The sequence below is a fragment of the Leptonychotes weddellii genome, unplaced genomic scaffold (genome assembly GCF_054177405.1).
Source record: "Leptonychotes weddellii isolate Sample4059 unplaced genomic scaffold, ASM5417740v2 HiC_scaffold_12119, whole genome shotgun sequence".
Classification (NCBI taxonomy): domain Eukaryota; kingdom Metazoa; phylum Chordata; class Mammalia; order Carnivora; family Phocidae; genus Leptonychotes; species Leptonychotes weddellii.
In genome coordinates this window covers 1-6,414 of record NW_027699631.1, presented here as the reverse complement: position 1 = coordinate 6,414, position 6,414 = coordinate 1, and the positions used below count along the sequence as shown (strand labels likewise).

General features: G+C 45.4%; 1 long non-coding RNA gene across 1 annotated transcript; it reads right to left on the bottom strand.

Moving 5' to 3' along the window:
- Positions 1 to 194: 194 nt before the first annotated feature.
- LOC115943373 (uncharacterized) lies at positions 195 to 3,838 on the bottom strand. Its single transcript, XR_014141654.1, has 5 exons — positions 3,662 to 3,838; positions 1,903 to 2,019; positions 1,422 to 1,516; positions 1,006 to 1,194; positions 195 to 830 (listed from the first exon to the last, which is right to left on the bottom strand). It is a non-coding gene; the product is annotated as an uncharacterized LOC115943373 (long non-coding RNA).
- Between the last annotated feature and the right edge of the window lie 2,576 nt (positions 3,839 to 6,414).

Here is a 6,414-nt window from a genome sequence, read left to right as displayed (position 1 = left end):
GTCATCAGGCCAACATGGCGCTCCTGCCCAGTGTGGGGAGATGGAACCTGACTGGTAAGGACGCACGGCTGCAATGACACAAGACCCTGAGGAGGACTATGTCCACGATGTTCGGGTTTTTCTCAGCACTCTCATGTTGGTGATTAAAGTCAAAGGAAAATTATAACAACCCAGTTCAGGCAGGACGTCTAATGGTCGGGTCCGTCGGTAATTAAGCTGTGAGTCATTCCCTCAGGCCAAGCCATATGACCAGCTGAGGGGCTGTCTCAGGCAAAAGGAAAAGAAATGGAGAATGTATAGGGTGCTGGCTCGCTCAGTCAGGGGAGCACGTGACTCTTGATCTCGGGGTTGTGAGTATGAACTCCACATTGGGTGTAGAGATTACAAAAAATATAAAATTTAAAAAAAGAAATTGCTAATGTAGAAGACGCTAGAAATACCAGCTACAGGCCTGTGACCTGCTGAGGAGCTAGGATATAGTGTAAACCGATGATTTAATGGCATTCCCACACTTCAGGGGGAAAACAAACAAACAACAAATTATCCTTTTCAATGCACTGATAAAGCAAACTTAGTAACACAAATTTATAACAATAAAGTTCCAATGCATTTTCTTAGCCTCAAGAAGACAATTTTTAACTAACATGGGCTATGAGGCACCAACAATATCCACTTCCATTATAGGACAGCAAACTGGTTCTGGTTACATATTGATAACTTGATGACAGAATTATAAGTTTGTGGTGTGATTATCTTTGTTGAGAAGGTGGTCAGATTCTAATTTTTCTACTGCCTTCTCCAGGCGCCTTATTAAGTCTTATCTTTTATATCTGAAAATAAAGAGAGAAGTCATTAAACAAAAGACACCCAAAGAACCCATAATGTGGGGGTTTCTGTGGGGAATAGAAAGGGAGCTTACAATCTACATGGGAATAGAAAATGGACCATTGTGGTCAGGAACAATCCAGCAAATACAAAGAGTGTCAGTTCAGGGTCAACACCTACCTCCAACTATGGTGTGAACAGAAGTCTCCTTGAGGGCACCTGGGTGGCTCAGTCGTTGAGCGTCTGCCTTCGGCTCAGGTCATGATCCCAGGGTCCTGGGGTCGGGCCCCGTATCGGGCTCCCCGCTCTGTGGGAAGCCTGCTTCTCCCACTCCCCCTGCTTGTGTTCCCTCTCTCGCTGTGTCTCTCTCTGTCAAATAAATGAATAAAATCTTTAAAAAAAAAAAAAAAAAAGAAGTCTCCTTGAACTTGGACAAGTGAGTGAGACTCAGATAATATCAATCTAAATAACAACAGAGACAACATGAAATCTGACCGACGACCAGGGTTTGAGAAATGCCAGGCAGGGCCCGACCCCACCCCTCACCCAGCACCACCCTGGCCCCGCTGTGCTACAGAGTTTCTCTCTATACCCACCTTGCTGTTTTCTTGACGGACAATAACACAAACTTTTTCCCACAATTCTCGAGGTCCTTGCACTCCTTCAAGCAATTTGAAGATTCTTTCATATTCTGGAGATATTTAGAGAAAAAAACCTTCAGTATTTCTAAAGTACAAAGAGGAGGTAGAACTCAATCTTGGTGTCTCAGCAATCATTCAAGGGCTAGAATGTTACAGAGTACCTCTGTTTTTCATGGTTACATTCAGATACTGGAGCAGATCCACCAGTGGAACTCTGGTACACAATAACCAGTTAAGAAATACAAAAGAAAAACAACAACAACAAAAAAGGTTTACTGGGACATGTCAGTCAAAATAAAGAGGAACCATCCTAAATTATGTGAAAACCCAATTCTAGCAAAGGATGAGCCTCAAGAAGTCAGTTGAATCTAATCTGATTCATAGAATGGGAAAGACTTCCTGTGGTTTCACTGATAAAAATTCTTATCCTACTTACTTTGTGCATATCGTCGAATTTCCTTCTTTAATTGATGTTTCATTTCAGCACTGATTTCCACTGGTATTGGCAGCTTACTGGGCACATCTCCCGACATTGCGGTGACCTTGGGGTCATCTGCAGAGAGACAGCTGGGAATGAGTCCTCCCACCAGTGCATGACGACCAGGTTTGTGAGTGAATCGGCCCCCCCTTGCTGACACTGGCTAAGTCATGACACAAAGAATCCACCTGACTGTGTGGAACACCATCTCCTGCCATATTCATAAGGTCTGGAGGAACAGATTTTGACCAGAAGCCATCAGGTGGGGATCAACCACTTTCCCTTCTGTCCCTGTGGATACTGTGAAGCACATTGAATGTGGAGCTGCAATGACGTGCATTTCAACAACCCCACACTCACATCCATGTGTTCCACAGTCTCTAATATTTCATTTCATAGCAGGAAAATATACCAGATAGATGTGTAAGACCTGAAAATCTGATCTCAGAAAAATCATGTAAGAGGCCTCTTCTATTCTTGTCAGTACGCATACACACAGAAACAGACTTGGACAGTATAATTAATTAGCAAACATTCACAGAGCCCTGGCACTCATGATTTAATGTTCCCTTGATGCCGTCTACAAGGGGAAAAGCTGAACGTGTCACTTGATGTCAGGATGCCTGATATTGGCACTCCATCACTAGAAATCCCAGTCACTAAATGATCTTCCTCATCTGGCTTTTCTGTCTCAGGAGATCAATTCTTTTCTACACCAAGTCTGACACCTCTACTGCATTTACTCATCCTCCTTTGGGCCAGGCATGTGCCAAAAACTGGGAGATTGGCAGGAAACCAGATAGACAGAACATACAAAAACAATCCCTAACCTTATGGAACTTATATCCTCATGGGGGAGGCAGATGGTACATGTAAAAAAACAAAGGGATCAACACAGTTGACTTTGTGTTAGGAAGGAAGGAAGTCAGCAGGGATATGAACAAGAGCAGGAGGGGAAGCCTCCATGCTGCATGGTCGGGCAGGGAGTTCTGAGGAGGTGAGCCCTGGGCAGAGCCAGGAGCAGGAGACGGAGGTGGCCTGTGCACACGCAGAGGAGGAGGTCCAGCTGCCGGGAGGACCATGCAGGGCCCCTAGGAGGGGACGAGCCGGGGCCGAGGAGCAAAGGACAGAGGCAGAGAGAGCAAGCAGGACACGGAGAGGACACATGTAGGAAAGGATGACAGGGTCAGGTGGTGCAGGGCGTGGAGACCAGCATCGGGAGCTCAGATTATTCTGAGTGCTCGGGGGAGTTGATGACGGGTTTCAGGATATGCACATAATGATCTGATATCTGTTTGGACATGGTCACTCTGGGTGCACGGCAACAAATGGGCTACACAGAGTCAAGTGGGAAAGCAGGATGCGAGCTCAGAAGCTAGTGGGGCAGCTTGCTGAGTGCTGAGGCAGTGTGGGATGAGGGACAGTGTAACAGTGGGACTCAGGAACGATGACAGTGTTAAGAGGAGAGAAGGAAGATCAGAAAGGAGAATGGAAGCAAATTCAATGAGGAGAAGGAAATGAGTAGAGCGCAGAGCTTGGGAAGCCAGGAATGTTTCCAGGAAGGACAGAGTGAACACCTGGTCCAGTGTGGCTGAGAAATTAATGGCAGCCTCACCCAAAGCCAGTGCCCTTGATAGGAACTGATCCCGAGGCGTGGAGGAGCCAGAGGCCTGGCTGCCCTGGGTCGGGTCAGGGAGGGGAGGACAGGCATCCTCACCATCTTCCAAGGACATAGCTGAGCCCCCAGGCTGGGATGCTCCGTCTCCTTCCTGTTCCACTGACAGCAGCGCCATGCTCAGCTTTCTCTTAGGTGAAGGAAGACTCATGGGTTGTCCATGACGTTTCATTTGGTTTTCAGGCCCAACAGCAGGCTCCCCTGCTTTATCACTCATCACTTCCTAAGAGCATCAAGAAACAAGTTCCATTAATGACAAAAATGCAACCATGCCCAAACTGCATTCCACATTTGTATATGCAACATGCACCTGCATCATTAATATGAGTTTTCTCTGGGGCGAAGGTTTACCATGCCCCACAAACACTCTGTTCTCAGTCAACCCAGCCCAATTTCTGTGCTGTCTATGGGGAAAATGGAGGAAGCTAATATTCCAATGTGGTCCAAAGGCAAATACTGTACATGATGAGTCAGAATGCTTGCAGAGGGGAGATAGTCCAAGACAGTGGGAGAGTAGACCTTAGTTTCATGTAGTCCATGGAATTCAGCTAGATAGCTGTCATATCATTCTGAACACCTGTGAACTCAACCAGAGATCTAAGAAAAGGATAGCTGCAACTCTACAAATAGAAAAGTGACCACTTTCTGCAAGGTAGGAGGTGCTAAGTGAATCCTAGGCAATCTATGGGAAGATAGTCCATGGGAGGAGGGAGCCTCCATCAGCTGGTACAGGAACGTAATACAGCAGAGGAGAACAAATCAGAACTTTTAGAAGTCTGCTCCAGTGGGGGACATCACTGCCTGCAAGGCACTCAGGTGGTGAAGCGGGGCAGAACACTAGTTGGGAAAGTGTGGTCTCAGGGTCCTCAGGGTCACAGGAAGACCAGGGCTGCCTGACGGCAGCAGAGTTCCCAGGCATTGGAGTGGGGAATCCGGCTGCAATCAGCAAGCCCAGGAGTGAGCTCTCAGCTCAGGGTTGCTATATACCATGAACTGGGGCACAGTCAGGCAAGTGCTCCCAGAGTAGGGGCCCAGTGAGTGGCAGAACCACGACAGTACCCCCCATCATCCCCCCGGGGAGGAACAGCCCAGGTACACCATGCAGGAGTCTGCAGGGTTTGGAGACTCAAAACGGGGTCATGTGCCTGAGATAGAAACAATCGGTCATAGGCTGGTGAGCACAGAGTTCGGCCAGAGACCAGAGAGAGAGGAGTGGTTGACTGCTTTTCCCTGAGGGCACACTGAGGAGTGGGGCCCCGTGCTCTCGGCTCGGGGGGATGGAGATTGGGAGGCCTCCATTTTCATTCTCATCCTCTAAAGCTGTGCGGAAAGCCTTCAAGGAACAAAAACCTCATAGATCAATCCGGAGCAGCTTACTTAGCCTGGACCCCCTGCATGGGTGGTGCAATTCTACCCAGAGCAAAGACACCTGAGAATCAGCGCAACAGGCCCCTTCCCCAGAACATCAGCAAGAACATCAGCAAGAACATCAGCTAAGACTGAGTTTACCCATCACAGGGTACTAGTGGAAAATAGGATATAGAATTCATGATTTTTTTCCCCCAGGATTCTTTAGTCTTTCAATTTTAATTTTTTTCTCCTTCCATTTTCCAACAATTTCTTATTTTATCAACTCTTTTTGTAAAATCTTTTTGAATTTTCATTTTTACAGTTACATTCTATTCTTTCATTGTATTTAATTTTATTTGTGTATGTATATGTACATATAGGTTTTTCTTTCTTTACAGTATTGGGAATGCAGGGTTTTTTTTTCTTTTTTTTCTTTTTAAGATTTATTTATTTATTTGAGAGAGCGAGAATGAGAGAGAGTACATGAGAGGGGGGAGGGTCAGAGGGAGAAGCAGGCTCCTCGCTGAGCAGGGAGCCCGATGCGGGACTCGATCCCGGGACTCCAGGATCATGACCTGAGCCGAAGGCAGTTGCTTAACCAACTGAGCCACCCAGGCGCCCAGGAATGCAGTTTTTTCTAACAGACCGAAATATACCCAGAATCTAGTGTATGGCTCTGTTCTCTTCACCTGTCTGATCATATTCTCTGTGTTTTCTCTTTCGTCCTTTTTTTTTGTTACTATCTTTTTTAGTTTTCATCTTCATAGCTACATTATATCCTTTAAATGTATTTTATTTTTGTATGTATATATTTTTCTTTCTTTACAATTTTGAGATGTAGTTTCTTCTAACAAACCAACCAAAATACACTCAGGATATAGTTCTGTTCACCTGTCTGTTTATATTCCTTCATTTTTATTGTCTTTTAATGTTCACTTGTATAGTTACATTCTATCTTTTCCTTGTATTAAATTTTATACTTGTACATATATAAGTTTTTCTATCTTTATAATTTTGAGATTTAGTTTTCTAACAAACAGACCAAAACACACACAGGATCCAGTGTATTGCTCTGTTCTGTTCACCTTTCTGATTATATTCTCTCTCTTTTTTTATCTTTGTTTTTGGTTTCAGGTCTCTTCTGATATGTGTAGTGTATATTTCACTGGGGTCGTTGTTGCCATTTTAGTATTTTGTTCTCTGTTCATCTATTCTTCTCTGGACAGAATGACAAGACAGAAAAACTCACCTCAAAAGAGAGACCAAGGAGGGGAGAAAAGATGGCAGAGGAGTAGGGGACCCTAGTTCAACTGGTCCCCAGAATTGAGCTGGATATCTACCAGACCACTCTGAGCACCCACAAAACCAGCCTGAGATGTAAGAAGATCTGGATCTCTACAAACAGAATATCGCGGACGGATGGTTTTGAGGTACGAAGCGGAGAG